The sequence below is a fragment of the Macrotis lagotis genome, chromosome 8, assembly GCF_037893015.1.
Source record: "Macrotis lagotis isolate mMagLag1 chromosome 8, bilby.v1.9.chrom.fasta, whole genome shotgun sequence".
Lineage (NCBI taxonomy): Eukaryota > Metazoa > Chordata > Mammalia > Peramelemorphia > Peramelidae > Macrotis > Macrotis lagotis.
In genome coordinates this window covers 119,935,554-119,952,936 of record NC_133665.1, presented here as the reverse complement: position 1 = coordinate 119,952,936, position 17,383 = coordinate 119,935,554, and the positions used below count along the sequence as shown (strand labels likewise).

The following is a 17,383-nucleotide window of genomic DNA, read 5'->3' as shown; positions in this document are numbered from 1 at the left end:
TTGTAAATTAAAATTTGGTTTCCCGAAACGCAGAAATGGATCTTGGGATGTATCTGAAGTACTGGTGAAGAGTTATGGTCCTAAAGAACGAAGGAGGCAGAAAGCCCAAGTTGGATCTTTGATCACAAAACAAGTTGCTTAATATCCCCGGGCTTCAGTGTCCTCAACTGAAGTAAAACGAAGGGGCTAGAGTAGGTCATCTCTGACTTTTCTTCCACTTCTAGACTTTTTTGAACCTATGAACCTCCTTTAGAAAAACTTGATTGTATCTAAATGAGTCAAGTTCTTTGGAAATTTTTACAGAAGAAAAATGAATGTATGAAAACACTGAACACTCACCCAGGTTCCAAGAAAAGCTTCACTTTGTTCGGTCTGCACGTTTTTTAGCTAGATTTACACTTCAGGAAGGCTTGATGGCTCACATCCCGTTGGACATTGCAGGGGGAGACAGGCGTGGTTCAGAGGCGCTGGGCTCCTGTCTTTAAAGGCTAGGTCCAAGCCCTCTGCCATATTTCTCACCTCTCACCATCACTTACTGGACCAAGTTGAGGCTTCATCTTTGGCATTTGTTGGGTGGCATTCCCAGATCCAAGCATTTCTTTGTTTGTTGATTTCTTTGGCATCTCCCCAGGACTTTAGTTATTTTAATTACAGCAGTTCTTGGAGATGAAAGACTCCCAACACCTCATAGGGATGTTAATGTCATATACATCTGTTTTCCTAAAGAAATTCTATAATGTGCCAAGAGTGTTCTGACAGGGCTGCCATCTGTCCTTCCAGAAGGAATGAACACAAGTCGATGTTGCCATGAGAACCTAATTTTCTTTCATGATACATGCTGTTCACATAGCCCTTTAACAGTTGGATTTGTAAGGCTGAAATACTCATTGACTTACAGACTGTTAGCTACAGTGGAATTGGATATGGCAGTGAAAAATTTTCCATATTTCACATTTCCACCACCTTTAGACCCCACACATGAAAAATACAAGTAGCTCTCTGACGATGATGATGAGAGTAGTGATGATGGAGCCAACAGATGACAAGCCTCCTATTTAGTAAATATAGAGACCTCAAAATATCCTGATGAATCTATCCAGTAAGCTCTACTGAAACTTGACCATTAGCACAGACTAAATTGTTGTTCATGATTGGTTGGATATAACATTGATCCACAAAAACATAAGAATAACGTTTAAAAAACACTACATACCAAATATTCATTCTTCTTGTTATATGCAATGGACAGTTTGCAAAATATAAAGAATTAGGGGGCAGCTAGGTGGCACAATGGATAGAGCACCAGTCCTGAGTCAGGGGGACCTGAGTTCAAATGTGACCTCAGACATTTAATATTTACTTAGCTGGGTCACCTTGGGCAAGTCACTTAACCCCATTGCATTACAAAAACTAATACATATATATGTGTGTGTGTGTAAATATATATATTATATATATTATGAAATAAGTAGAGGAAATCCAAACTTATGGGAAGAGGATGTGATACATGTTATCATAGTTCTTGTGATTGGGGATTAGTCAATCAGCATACATCTGTTAAGCACAGTTATTCAGAGAATGAGTCTCCATCTTAATATATTTTATTCAGCTTTAAAATTGCAATTATTTTATGCACCCATGCAATATTTTGTAGCACATTACTCTAAAAGGATTAGGAAAAAACTACTTGTCCCAGGACTGTTTTTATCTAAATCCCATAGAGATCATAGCATTAATAACAAATTCAAACTGTACAATTGTACGCAGGACTTGAAATATGAAAGAATAACATTGGGAAAACAATGTTTCAAACCATTTATTGAACTCCATTAAACAAGATGAGAAGAATTTGATAGTATAGTTATACTGTTAATGATATTATTGAGAATTGATATACTGTGTTGGAAGGTTTTGCAAAACTTTAATACATATATATATATGTATGTATGTATGTATGTTTGTATGTTTTCTTGTGAAGCCTCAAAATAACTGTAGGAACTACAGATGTAGGTACCATTCTTCCCATTTTACAGATGAGAGGTATGATTAAAATCTACTTCCTGACAACCAATCCAATATTCTGTCTACTGTGGCATGCTAAATTCCCCAAGCCAATGATTTTTCAGTGGAATTTTTTGAGCTACTGGGGACACTCACTTAATTTCATCTCAAATATACCCTACTCCATGTAGAAGTTATGGCAGATAGACAAGACATACACCATTCCAATTATTAGTCTGTAGGTAAATTAATTCATATAATTAATTTGTACAGTCATTTGTCCCACCTCTTTTTTTAATTGGCTTCCCAGAGTCACAAATGAATAGTCAGATTCTAGTCGTGACTTTGTTCCTTTATATCTTTGTGACTTTGGGCAAGTCACTCTAGGAGCCTTTTTTCTCTTTTGAAAATAGGGAAATAATCCCTCCTCTGTCTACTACACCTGATTGTTTTGAGGATCAAAGGAGTTAATAGATGCCAAAGCAAAGTTGGGAAAACTGGAAAGCACTATGCAATAACTTATTGTTATTGTTGTGCACATCTGTTAGATATTAAAAACTCCAAAAATAAAACATTATATTCCTGACCTCAATGAGTTTGCCAGTCCAGTGAAGAGAAGAAACAACATCATCAAACAGTCCCTACTTGGGAGATGGAGACATTCTAAAGGAAACCAACTCACCTCCAGTGAGATCCATTTATTTTTCAGTTAATAAAAGGAATGGGACTGGGGGATGTTTTGCTTCCACTCCCCCCCTTTCTTGTTCAAGGGCCAACCATTTAATTTGGAGGATCATGGCAATCAATGTTTCACAGAAACCATTTATTCTTGGGGGGGGGAAACCTCAAAAAAGTTTTTCATTATTTTAGAACAACCCTTGCAAAAATTATCTTCAGATATTTCAACTGCTAAATTTATTTTTTGCTTATCTAAGATAGTGAAATTAGTTATAGGAACTGACTCTAAAATTAAAAAGGAAGATGTGTGCTTTTCAGTATTTGAAACATTAGATACTTTTAAATAAGTCTTTTGGGTTTTGGTTTCTTAGTTTTCAAGGTTCTGTAGTATATTTTTAATGTCTACAAGAAGTGAATGTAAGCTTTTTAATTATGCAGTTTAAAGAGTGGGGGGGGAAGTCTATGGAAACCCTAATAATCCCAAAGAAATTAACTTTTCTCAAAGTTTGAAATAAATTTAAATTAATTTAACTCAAAGATATCACAGACCCCCCTTTTAAAAGTTAAACACTGCCACCAACACATCTAATAGAAGACACTTTGGATCCTTTAAACAACATAGAGTTCGGTTTATATAAGATATATAAAAAACTTTAAGGATATGTATTAGATTGTTAAAGAGAGGGAGATTGATGGAGAAAAGAAATACTTAGTAACCAAATTGTTTTAAACTCCAACTTTACTGATTACTGGTTGAAAGTGACAGACCTTAGAGAGTAATGTACAAATATTAAGAAATGGTTTTGAAAAAAAATAGAAACTGATAATAGGACAGCTAAGAAATCAAATCAGCATGAGATTAAATTGTAGATTTAAGTCATACATGTAGATTAAGTTATAAGTGTAGAAATTGATTTGTTTGATATTCAGAAATATCTTAACTAGCATTTTTGCTTATTAATTAAACTTATGATATAGTCAATCAGATTAGGAATATCTGTTAACTCCTTTGTATCCAAAGGCAGCATAAGGAGAAACCTAGGAGTCAAGGATATCTGGGTTCAAGCCTTGTGACCACTGATAAGACTTATAATTTCCAAGAGAAATGTAAAGATAATGTTAATACTAATATGAAGCAGAAAACAAAGAATAGTGAACCGTATTATGCCCAACATAAGGGCAGTAAGAATGTTATTAACCCTTTTTAAATTTTATATAATTGAAATCATCCATTTTACAAAGAATGTAAGGACAAGATAGAGTAGTTAGGGCCATAATAGTTGAAGAATAGATAGTAGGGATAGAATTGAACTAGATATACTGAAGGTGACCCTTCCAACAGAGAAGACCTCTGAGATACTTACGAATAGAGTATATTCAGGGAACTCATTGTGGTCAAGGACTCTTGTTGGAGAAATTTGTGAAGAAAAGGTTGGAGAGATAGAATTGAGGGCTTTGAAACCTATTCAGCTACAGTCTGCTGAGACAGGTAGCAAAAAGAGTGCTACAATGGATGATCTAAATGACATTTTTAGAAAGATTAGTTGAGTGGCACTGTATGAAAAGGAAAGGTATCAAGTCTTCAAGTATTTGAAGAGTTATTGTGTGGGAGTGTTAGACTTGTATTAGACTTGTTCCACTTAGCCCCAGAGAGCAAGACTGGGAAGCAGTGGCTGGAAATGAGAAAGAAGCAAATAAATAAAAGTTAGATGTTAGGTCAAAAAACTAGTTTCCTCAAAGTGGTCTGGGACTGCCTTGCAAAGTAGTGGGTTCTTAAGGTCTTCAAGAGCCTTGACCCACTTGTTGGATGCATATTATATATATATAGTTTGGGATTACTTCTTGGGCACGTAGGGACTTGATGAACACTGAAGTCCCTTCCAATTTTTGAAAGTTCTGAGATTCTGTGACCTTACAAGATATACCTAGAGGGAGACACCAGATAATAGGTTGTTGTATAATAAAGTAATCATTGGCATGGAAGAGAAAAATTGTAAATCTGAAAGATATTTAAAAGGATGAAGTGTCATATTTGAGGAAAAAAATTGATTCTTGGGGATAAAAAGAGAGGACAAGTTAAAAAAAAGAAAAAAGGCCTATCTTTTATATAAGATATTTTACATAAGTGTTATATATATATATATACATATATATGTATATATATATATATATATATATATATAATGTAATAACATCTGTGGGGTTCATAATTCGGTGTTTTCATCCTTATATTACAAGAAAAACTAATTTAAAAGAGTTGAATTTATCAAGATTATATCTAGTCTTCCTATTGTTCTATCAGAAACCAGGAGGGATGGGAATTCAGGGAAACCTGGAAAGATTTGCATGAATTGATGCTGAGCAAGATGAGCAGAACCAGTAAAACATTGTACACCCTAACAGCAACATAGGGGTGATGATCAACCTTGATAAATTTGCTCATCCCATCAGTGCAACAACCAGGGACAATTTGGGGGTGTCTCCAATGGAGAATACCATCTGTATCCAGAGAAAGAATTATGGACTTTGAACAAAGACCAAATGACTATTACTGTCAAATTAGGGGGGAAAAAAGTGTTATATTATTATGTAATTTTGCTATCTCATACTTTATTTTTCTTCCTTAAGGATATGATTTTTCTGTCATCACATTCAACTGAGATCAATGTGTAGCATGGAACCAATGTAAACACTAACAGAATACCTTCTGAGGGGGGAGGGAGGGAAGAATGGGGGGGAAAATTGTAAAACTCAAAATAAATAAAATCTTTCTTTAAAAAAAGAAAAGAAAAAGATTGGAAAGTATTACTTTGGATCATTATATTATTTAACTCCATTAAAATCATAATGAAAACATAAAACAAAAGATTATATGTAGTGTTTGAACCACCCCAGTATTCTGTCACTAAACTTTACAGCCCTTCAGGATTGATTATTGTACTGTAGTGCAGGCAACATTTTCTTCATAAACCTTCCCTGATATCTCTGTTAGTATCTTCCTTTCCAAATGACCTTGTATTTAACTATTTTCCTTCTGTATAGGTATATTTATTCATTTATATTTATGTGGTCTATGTTTTTATATTAAATTTAAATTTGTGTGGAATTTAGTTTTCTGTTTGTCTCCTCCCATCAGAATGTAAGTAAGTCCTTTATGAGCAAGGAAAGTTTCAGTCTTTGTATTTGGCCTAATAAAATGCTTTAGTGAGTATTTGATTGATTGTTATTGACAATAATGACTCCCACACTTGTGGATCCTGTAGAAAATTTTTAATCATCTAGGAGAATTTAAATAAATTAGTTACGAAGGATAAAGTACAAATGATAGCTTATTATCTTGTTTATTAATTAGTTGGTTGCTAGATGTCCCAGTGGATAGAGTTCAAGACCCTGGAATCAGGAAGCTTTGACACTTAGTAGCCATGTGATCTTGGATAAATCTTTTTGGACTTAATCTTTTATATCTCCAGTTTTCTGTAAAAGATGTACTTTCTGTATAGGTGAAATTCAGAGGAGATAATTTTTGTAAAACAGCTTGTAGACACTAAAGTACTGTATTGCTACTAATTGTTTATATAATTTTTTTTTAGTTTTTTTTGCAAGGCAATAGGATTAAGTGGCTTGCCCAAGGTCACACAGCTAGGTAATTATTAAGTGTCTGAGGTCGGATTTGAACTCAGGTACTCCTGACTCCTGGGCTGGTGCTCTATTCACTGTGCCACCTAGCTGCCTCTGTTTATATAATTTTAATTGTTATATCTTAGATTTTAATACTTTGAAAATGAGTTCTCTGTATTTTAGATACATGCTAATTCTAGAAGCAAGAAAAATCAGTTCATGAGAATACTCTGTTCCTGAGTGTACTGGATAACGAGCTTACTATCCTTCCTAGAGTTTGGTGCTATTACAAATTTCACTTAATTAACAGAAGTATGAAACAATGCAACATCCATTCTATGTGTACGTCTACTATTCAGAAGAAGAAAAATGATCTGTCTTAAGTAGGAAATAAGTTTTGATTGACAAAGATCAAGTCCAGTTGCTTTTGGCCAAAAATAAAATAAAATAAAATAAAAGCAGCAACAGAAGAAGCAAAACCTTTCATTACTTAGAAAAGGAAAAATGTACCAGTCTTGGTTTCCTAATAAGAAAAAGTAATAGAAGCATGAAACTTCTCTTCTTAATTTCCCAAGTTATAATGATTTATCTTTAAAGTATTAAAAATATTTCAATAATTTTCAGACACTTAACATTTGAGTATTAGGCTTGTTTATGGAAAGACTTTAAAAATGGAATGTGCAAGTCCTTTTAACTGGGAAACAATTTGAAAACATTTTTTGAAAGAACATTTTAGGCAAATAATGACTTGTGACTTTCATTTTGCTGGCTTTCACTTGAGGATTGCACACTTGCCTCTTTGGGAGCAGATTTTTGGCAAATAGGATTGGATGCTGTGTGTGGAAATTGGGACTCTTGTGCTCTGAGGCCACAGCTTTTGGAAATCTCTTTGGTGATTAACAGAAGTAAATAGTTGTCCATTTATACTTCATTACTGAATAGTAGTCATACAGTAAATAATGTCACACTGGCAGTTTCCCCAGAGCACAGTAAATGCTTATGTACAGTTTGGGGAGATGCTAAAAAAAAAAAAGCAATGTTGGCACTTTTGTAAAGAGAAAAAAAAAAGAGAGGGAAAGAGGAAAAGAAAAAAAGTACTTGAAATTATAGTAGATGAGGTTGACAGGATATTGTATCAAATTTAGTAAGTTTTTCCTAAAATTGACCCTCAAGGAAAAAGGAAATATTCTAAGTGTTCCATTAGTACCTTTGAAATTGAATTTTCCCTCCTATTTAATTTTTAGTCACTTTGACTATATTTCTGGTAAAGTCCCATGGCATCTCAATTGTAGAGAATGTCTATCCTAGCACTGTTAGCTGTTCTGGTTCTTTCTCTATATTTATTTCTCTCTTTCTCATGCTAATAGATTTCATAGGATAACAGATTAAGAGCCAGAAGGACCATCGAGGTCATCAGCTTCCTCATTTTACAGTTGATGAAACAGAACCAAAAGTAGATGAATGAATGACTTGCCCAAGGCCACCCAGTTAGTCAGTAAGGAGCAGAGGTGGGAACTGAGCCCAAGTCTTTTGTTTCAAAGCCAATGTTCTTTTCATTGTACCACAAAGGTCTCTCTACTACTAAAGAACTTATAGTTGAAAGAAAAGGGCAGCAGTGTGATTGATGGAAACATAATAGTCATGTACTCTGGAAATTGCCCTGAAATTTTAATTTTGGGCAAGAAAATGAAATAAGCTTCGTGTTCTTAGAGAGCATGTTTTTTAGATAACACTGTATTGTTTTTCTTTTCCACCTCTCACATTATTCCTATTTAGTTAAGAAGTTCAATGAGATATTTTATCAGTTGTAGTAGTAGATTTATATAATGCATTGTGATTTACAAAATGATGTACATTATCTCTTCCAATTCTATAACATCTATTTAAAAGTTACTAGTATCATCATTTTTATGAATGAAGAAACTGAGACTCAGAAATAAAGTATCTTGCTTATAATCTTATTACTAGAAAACACCTGTGGGTGATATTTGATTTTTCAGATTTTCCTGATTCTTAAATGTCTCTATCTCCACTAGTTCATTGTTTCCACTTAGGATGGTGGTTTCCAACTTAGGAGCTAGTCACTTCTCTTTGTAAGTTCATGAATAATATGCCAAGTATCACATATACCAACTGTTGTTATTTTGATTTGTATAAATTTAACAAAGTACATAGCAAGACTCAAGGTAAATAAGTAAGCCTACTTTTTGTAAAATTAGTAGATACCATATCTTATATGTGTATGGACACATCCTCATATATACACATGTACTCTGCCCCCAAAGTGCAATATTTATAGTAAGACTTTTGAGTCAGTATGTAGGTGTATACTTTGCTTTTTCATAAATATGGAAATCGAATTGTGTTGAATAAAATTCAAATTCATTTATAAGTGTGAGGTTATAGAGACTTTTTGTCATTTGGTATTTGAATACTCATGATATTGCTACTCTTGTTAGACTATGCTGAACAAACATCTCTGTAGCTTCTGTACAAATTATATAAAAATTATTGCATTTTACACTCTGGCAATCCTTGATTGTTAGAACTGGAATTGAGAGTGACAATTCAACATTTCACCCTCTGATAGGTGAAATTGGAAGTGTGACAAATGAAGAGTTTTCTAGGTTCTTTGTTTTTGGTAGAATGAGAGTTCCAGGTAGTTGGTGACAGGAGATGAAATATGGTGAATGAGGAAGAGAAAGCTAATTTGTCTTTATTTCAGAACCAGAGATAGGGAATAATGTCCAGTGAGTCTGTCCTGATGGTTTAGAGTCAGACAGTGAAGGACTTTAAAAGACAATCAGGGAGCATCTAGGTGGTGCAGTGGACAGAGCACTAGCCCTGGAGTTAGAAGGACCTGAGTTCAAATCTGGTCTCAGATATATAATAATTACTTAGCTGCATGACTGCCTTGTAAAAGTGGAAAAAAAAAAAGCCAAGCAGAAGAGTTTCCGTTTTATCTTAGGAACAATGGAAAGTTGCTGAAATTGGTTGAATAGGGGACTACATGGTCAGATCTGTGCTTAAGAACAATCATCTTTGTGGAGGATGAATTAGAATGAATTGAGACTTGAGGCAGGGGGATTGGCTAAGAAACTATTACAGCCACCTAGATGAGAGATGATGAGGTTCTCAACAGAGGTGGTAGTTGTAAGGGGAAGGTGCAAGAGGGAGACATCAAGATTTGGCAACTGATTGGGTATAGGGACTGAGGGAGAGGATGACTCCCAGTATATGAATGTAAATAAATGTAAAGGCAGGGATGTGAGAGAGAGAATGTAACCTACAGTGAATAGCCAGCAAGTCATCTTAAAAGCTGACTAGATAAGCAGGTGGGGGCCATGTTGTGGAGGGCTTTAAATGCCAACTTGAGTTTTTATTTTACTCTGGAAAAAAAATTTCATTTCTATGAATTATTGTATGTATCTGATGGATTATATGTTCCAAGTGTGAGTACCAAACCTGTATTTACCTTGGAAGCATCCCTTTCAAATGTTCTAATTTCTGGCTATGATAGGAAGGTCTCAGTCTCAGGAGATAAGCAAGTGGTCAAAGGTAAGACCACAACTGGGGTTGAAGCTGTGGAGCTGGTCTTTCCGCTTCTCATTTATGCTATTTACCTGGCTCTGTGCCTGTGACCCTTGGCCACCTTCCTTCTCACTGCTCAGCAGACCCCAGAAATGAGGAAGAACTCAGCCTGTTCTTATAAGAAAATTACATCATCCTAAACCCTAATATCTTTTCCTAATCAATTATCTCATTCATCTCAGCTTGTTACGTGCCAGTTGCTTTGCTAGGGATGAGAGGGATATTCAAAGAGGAATGCCCTCAAGGAGATTACAAACTAGAAGAAGACTATAGGTATAGACAAGGATAACTAGAATACAAGAGAGAAAGAAATGAGTATCTAAAAGAGGTAGAAGCTACTAAGAGATTTCAGGGGAGGGAATGATCATGCCCACATAGCAGGGAATTCAGAGAAGACCTTTAGGAAGAAGTGCCATGAGAGTGTCTGAAATTCTCTGATTCTATTTGCAAATGATCAAGTCCAAGGAAGGAATTCAAGCTGCTTCTAAAACCATTTGTTCTCATCAACAAATACTTCTTTCTTGGAGATAGAATTATGGAAGCGAAAGAGGACTGGACTTGATGATGGACAGCCTTAGATTGAGTCCTGATTGTGATGCTTCCTTAATTTCTATGGGCCACATAATTTGTATTGCTTCAGTGCAGCAGAAGAGATATCACATATCTCTTTGTATCTCAACTTCATTAGATTAACCAAAAGCCACATGAGGGCAGAAGTTGCTTGTTTTCTAAATAGTGTCTCTCCCTAGTTTCCGAGTTGGGAATTTGAACAAAGTAGACTCTTAATAAATGTGTCTCAAACAAATAAAATGAAGGAACCTGAAATAACTTAGTGGTTATTGCAAACAAAGCAATTTTTTAAGACCTGAAGGTAACAAATAAGGTGTTATTATTTTAATGATTATTAATTTATTATTACCATGAAAGGTTTATGATTGCAGTGATGTCTGGTGTCAGTAGAAACCTGTCCATTCTTTCATATCTTGTGCTACCCTTGCCTATACCTTCTTATAAATCTTTCAAAGGGGATCCATCTAATGTGTTAGAATCCTTCTCTAGATCAGTGGTATAAAAATAAAGACAGAAGTTAAGCTAGCAGGTCACATATCAACTTGGAAAAATCTCAAAATAATATTATCTATTGTCCACAGTGTTTTTATTTATTCTCTTAAATATTTCCTAATTACATTTTTTTTTTTAGTTTTTGCAAGGCAAAAAAAAGTCACACAGCTAGGTAATTATTAAGTGTCTGAGGCTGGATTTGAACTCAGGTCCTCCTGACTCCAGGGCTGGTCCTCTATCCACTGCATCATTTAGCCGCCCCCCTAATTACATTATAATCTGATTTAACCCTCTGGGGAATCAGACATCTTGAGCCCAGTGTTTGATTCTTTTGTTCTGGAACACCTGATAATGTGAATATAAGAGGGACTTGGAATTTTTGTCTACTGGCTGTTTTCCCTTGCTTGTATTTCTTTCTTTGTCATGTATCTCTCTGATGATATCCTTTATTTTACTTATAAAACCTGCTTGATTTATTTTTTGACAGTTGTTTGACAGATAGGAGAGGGGAAAGACTAGAGACAGATGGATATGTTAGAAGGCTAAAGTCTATTTGAGAAGTGAAGAAAGCCTGAACTTAATCGTGATGGTGAATAGCCAGATAAAAGAAATTTCAACAGTAGAATTAATAGGGCATTGGATGTGGGAGGTAATAGAGGGGAAGAATCACTGTTGAGGAAGACTGGGAGGATATTAGTTTCATCAAATGAAATAGGAAAATTGAAAAGGCAGAGATTGGGGGGGAATGAATTCAGTTTTGGACATGATGAATATTAAGGCATTTTTATTGCTTCAGAACATCTGGTTAGAGAACCCATGCTTCCTTTAGACAAGCTTCTGCAGCATCTGTAAGACATTACTCATGCTCTGATCAGTTCCCTTGTATCCTGCATTCTTTGCAAGTATTCAATATCCTCTGTCTTAGAAATTATGGCCAAACTGTCATCAGAAAATCTAAGAGACTGAAATAATTATTTTAGAATGACTACATTTTGAATGTGAACTTTCTGAGATTCTTTTCTTCAGACTTCTTTCACATAGTTAATATGTAAGGCAAGGTGAAATAATGAAATTAATCTAATTCTACATCCTGGGTTGATATTTAAAACATTATACTAGTGGCACCTCTAAAAACTAGTCTCATTACTTTAGAGTTATAGTGACCCATTCCTTCCTGTTGGTGTGAAGCCACCTAGTTTATTTAGTGGTGATGGGAGAGTTGTTTTAGACTTTAGGACATGAGAAACAGTAAAAGGGAATAGGCAATCATATAATTCTTGACATTTCTCATCACTCATCAGTGTAATAATTTATAATGAGTGTAAAAAGCCTTTATTAAGTGCTTACTTTGTGTAAGGTACTGAATACAGTGTTAGATACAAATACTAATACAAGCTAGTTCTTGTCCTCAAGGATCTCACATTCCAGTAGGGGAAGAGAGCACTCAAAGGGGATTCAAGACCTAGGAAAAGTGTTTGATTTGAGAAGTCATAGTGTGGCAAGTAGAATCATAAGACAACCTATTGATATGTTTCTAGGATCTGTAATGTTGATAGAGATAGGAGCACCTGGACCAGAACTGGACTGCTGAGTTCAAAGAAGGGTATAGCAGTAACTTGAAGATGTACATGATGACGGGTCCAGGTGTTGTTCATTTGCTTCAGTTAAGTCCGACTCTTTGTGATCCTATTTGTGGTTTTCTTGGCATAGATATTGGAGGACTTTGATATTTTCTTCACTAACTCATTTTTATAGATGAGGAAACTGAGGTAAATAAGGTTGATTGACTTGCCCAGCTAGTAAGTATCTGAGACTAGATTTGACCTAAGGGCCTCCTGACTCCAGGGCTGGTGCTCTATTCACTGCATCTGATGGGTCCAGTGGCACATAGATATTGGTGAACTTTTCATGAATCACGAGCTTAGGACCCTAGTAAAGAAGCTGGGGTATCAAGTTGGAGGCAGAGAGAGAGTGAAGCTAAGCGAAGTGCTGCTCTTTTGGCTATGGAATGAACCAGGAAAAACTGGGAAACGGCATAAATCCAGTTTATAAAAATAATACAACTTGTTTTTGTTTCTGAAGAATATCAATTACTCTGTGATTTTTAAGCTGTGCTGAAAACACAGAAATTCATATACTTAATGGATCTGTGGTGTCATCTGTGTTCTCTCTCTTCATCCTTTCTCATCTTATTTATTTATTGTCTATTACTTATTCTCAACTGGAATCCAAAGCCATTATGGTTCTTTTATATCAGGTTTTTTTTTGGTTGTCTTTTGTTCTTTAAAAATAATTTTTTAAATTGATGTCTTTAAAAAAAATCCCTTTGTCATTTTCCATTGTTCCTTTTCCACCTTATAGAATTCTTTTGTCTTTCACTCTTGATAAACAGCCAGTCAACCTCTTGGGTTCCTTCAGGTTGTTTAACCACTTCTGTAGAACAAATTCTCGCTGGTAATAGGCTGCCACTGGCTTGTATAGTCATCCTTCGGTTGCTTTTGTGGCTACTTCTAATTATGATGCTTTGAGGGATCATTGTTTCAGAATTCCTGCCACATAGCATGAGTAGGAAACTGATATTAAAGAGATGGACCTTTGTGATGGGTAGCTAGTAGTTTGAAATCATAGAAAGTCATTTGTTGATTTTTTTTCCAAATGTGATCTACCTTGATCTTCTATTATTTTCCATTCTGATATCAATAAGCCCATCTATTTTTAATCCCCATTGTTTTTCAAGAATGGATGGTTAGAATGGTATTTTCTGCATGACTCTGGATTTCATTTAAAAGGCTCCTTAATTTTGTGGGGGGCTTTAATGTGGTTAGTAATGGTGGCAAGAGGATTATTTGGAAAATCCCCCCATCAGTAGGGAAAAACTCATGTTAGGGGAAAAAAATCTTATTAAAAAAAAAAGAAAAATGAGCAGTGAAAGGTGAAGACACGTGCTTCATATTTTTGGAATAGTCTTATCAGAAACAATAGAAATACAAACACTCATGTAATCTTTGTTTTGCTACTCGAAGTCCACAACATGGAACATTTCACTCAGGTTGTGCCACTAATAGTAATTCTTCTAGAGACCAAAGGGAAAGTAGAGCTCTATCACTGGTTCCAGTTCAGATTTAAGAACCAATTCTTTTGAAGATTAGAGGAAGGTAACATGAAAATAATTGTCAGATACAGTGTGGCTTTGCTCTTCCTAAATATGACCATAGTACATACAATATAAATGTTATTATTATTCTTTACTATTATTACTGAATGAATTAAAATTTAAAACTACTTTAAGAATTGATAATACAGATAGAGAAAAAAAAAATGAGACAGTTCAGAGCTCTTATGGTTGACTGTGAAAAAGAGTTCACCTACAAGGCAGATAGCCTGAGACCACAACAGAATGGCAGCTAAAGCAAGACCCAAAAGTCAGATGGCTCTGCCCTGTGGGGTCAGCAGTATCTTGGCATAATCTTTGTGACCTAGTGGTTTTCCATCTCAATATAAAGGCTTGTAGTTGATAACTCCTACCTAATTTAGATACTATAAACAGAGCCATTTAGGATTAGGAAGAAGGAAAAGGGTTAGGGGTGGGAGTAGGAATGGAGGGGGTCTGGGTAGTCTGGAAGCCATAAAATTCAGTAATTCAGTTAAACCAGTTTGTCTTGAATGTAGAGTTCTTGAAGTACAGTGAAATAAACCAGGAAAGATAGATGGGAGGCAGATCGTGGAGAAACTTCAATGCTAGGCTAAGGATTTTGTATTTTATCCTATAGGCCCTGGGCAACCACTGAAGTGTTTTTGAGCAAAGAAGTGACTGGTCAGACCTGTACCTTAGGAAGATTATTTTGGCAACTTTGTGAAGGATGGATTGGAGAGGGCAGAGGCTGGAAGAAGGGAGACCTATTAGGATGCTAATGCAGTAGTCCAGGTGAGAAGTAATGAGGGCTGGACCTAGGGTGGTGTCCATATAAATGGAGAAGATGGGACTGATGAAATGGGACCCTATGCTTAATAGATACTTATTGATTGATAGATTGAGGAGAAAGAAGCTTTTGAGGGGAGGGAAATTCATTAATAATGAAAATTCAAAATGATAAAAATTTGAAGCCACGAGGATTCAGCTGAGATGAGATAACTTAATGGGGGCTCAATTAATATAATAGTTGTCTTTTCTAAGCTTCCAGCAAATTACATATGAGGATTGCTAGGAATGGAGAATCAAAGGCTACTTAACCTCTCTGACCTTTTTTTTTCCTCCAAATCTGTAAAATGGGGGCAATCATTCCTGATAAGTGTTGTTGTGGGAGAAAAATAAAGTAGTATGCTATAATGTCAGCTATTATTTTTCATGATAAAGAGTTGAAGAATTTGATTAAATTCCTGGAACTAAAAACTTTTCATTTTCATGTCTTCTAATGAGTAGTTTGGAGTCAGGGGGATAGCTCAGTGTATAGAATACTGAGCCTAGAGTCAGGAAGATCTGAGTTCAAATTTTGCCTTAGATATATCCTAGCTGTGTGACCCTGGGCAAGTCACTTAGCCTGACAGACTGGATCTACTGAAGAAAGAAATGGCAAACCATTCTAGTATCTTTCCCCAAAAAATTCTAAATGGGATCACAAAAAAAGACTAAACAACAACAAAATCGAGGAGTTTATAGAAAAGTTTACAATCAGAAGTGTCCAGGAAAGTCTCTTAGAATCTTGATCTAATTGTTTCACTATTGGATCTGGAGTGAAAGGGTGTTTGTGAGGGTAAGATGACCTGCAGTCTCCTTAAATGTTAGGAATGAATTTTTCTCACCTGAATTTTCTTTCCAATTTTAGTGAATTAGCATTCAAAGTCACTTCTTTTTCCTTTGTTGGAATTTCCTTCCTTCTGCTCAGTTGGGGGCTATACTGGGTCTGGAAGCATCTATTATTCCTAATTGAATTTTCTTTAGCAAATAGCTATCTTTATGAAAGGAAAACAAAAAAAGTTACTACTGTTCCCATTTGAACATTCATTTAATTGAACACAAGCCTTTGCTTTCCTAAATCATTTTTCAACAGATATCCTCCTTTCTCTTGTTACTTCACACATTAATTATCAGTGCCTTTTGGGAAGAATATAGTGTACTATAAGTTTTATCTCAAAAAACACCTAGTTTTTCAAATAGAAGTACTGGTTTTCTAAGAAGGTTTTTTCCATATGTTTAAAATGTATTTTCTTGCATCTTGGTGAATCCATTGATTCTCAATGAAAAGGAGAAACGGTACATTTAAGCATTTAAAGATTGCCTTACTTGAAATGTTAGAGTGAATGTTTATATCACTGAAACAGCTGGATTATCTAATAAAAATAGTCATAATTTATTTTTAGATGGAAGTTAGGTGTTTGTTGTGATAAGACAGCATATTTTGTTGCAATTCAGAGGATAACTCTGGATTTTGAATTCAGAGAAATAACCCAGTTTAGGGTGGTAGCAATTCTTTTTCTTTTTCTTTCCTAGAATTGTATTCTTTGGAGAAATTTTTAATATTCTTAAGCAGCTTAAAGAATCCAGGTTTTCTAATCAGCAGTTGAGTAGCTTTCTTACTGATTATTTGATTTATAGATACTGCTGTACAAATACCATTTGGAAATAAATTAGTGACCCTGGTTATATTACTTTTTGTAAAGCATGTTTTCGTGGATCAAGATGAAGAAATCGATGCCATTTCAGTTTCAATACTGAGCCATGGAAATAGAGTGAGAGGATACTAGACTCTTAAGTGACATTGGAGATTATCTTGTCCATATACTGATGAAAAAAGTATGAGGCTCCCGTGATAAAATAAGGCAGATCTAGTACTAGAACTCAGGTCTTCTGACTCTATCCCAGGGTTCTTTTTATTGAACTTCTTTTTAGCCTTTATGCAGACTCTTATGTTTTCATTTGTTATTGCAAATGTATCATAATGTACCACAAAATGTACCTTGTGACTTCCTCTAATTTCTAAATACCTTCCATTAATTAATTAATCTTTTAAATTATTAGAGCTATATGGCAGGGGTACATTAGTAAATATTTCACAATTAGCTTTAAAAAATAAATGAGTGTGGACAGTTTGGTGTTGCAGTGGATAGATAGAGTACTAACTCTGGAGTCGGGAAGACCTGAGTTCAAAAGTGGCCTCAGAAACTTAATACTTACTTAGCTGTTGTAACCTTGAGCAAATTGTTTAGGCCTATTTCCTTACAAAAAAGGAACCAAAAAAAAAAGTATGACTGGCAAAGCTTTAAGCTTATTAACATTTTCTCCCATCACTTTCTTAAACCTTTTTTTACTTTCTTAATCTTGAATAGTGGTGTCAAATTCAGATAGAAAAAGGGGATATTAATCCCTATATAAGGATGCTTTCAGCCTGAATATTAAACAGGGAAGGGGAAAATAAATGTTAAAAATTATCTTTAC

At 35.0% G+C, this 17,383-nt stretch overlaps 1 protein-coding gene across 4 annotated transcripts in view; it reads left to right on the top strand.

The window, feature by feature from the left end:
* GRB10 (growth factor receptor bound protein 10) overlaps positions 1-17,383 on the top strand; it is a 270,769-nt gene that overhangs the window by 86,432 nt on the left and 166,954 nt on the right. For 2 of the 4 annotated variants that reach the window (XM_074198291.1, XM_074198292.1), the window contains exon 2: positions 14,721-14,875. The exons of the other annotated variants lie outside the window; for them this stretch is intronic. The gene's annotated coding sequence lies outside the window, so the exon portion shown is untranslated. The remainder of the gene's footprint in view (positions 1-14,720; positions 14,876-17,383) is intronic. 4 annotated transcript variants of the gene reach the window in all.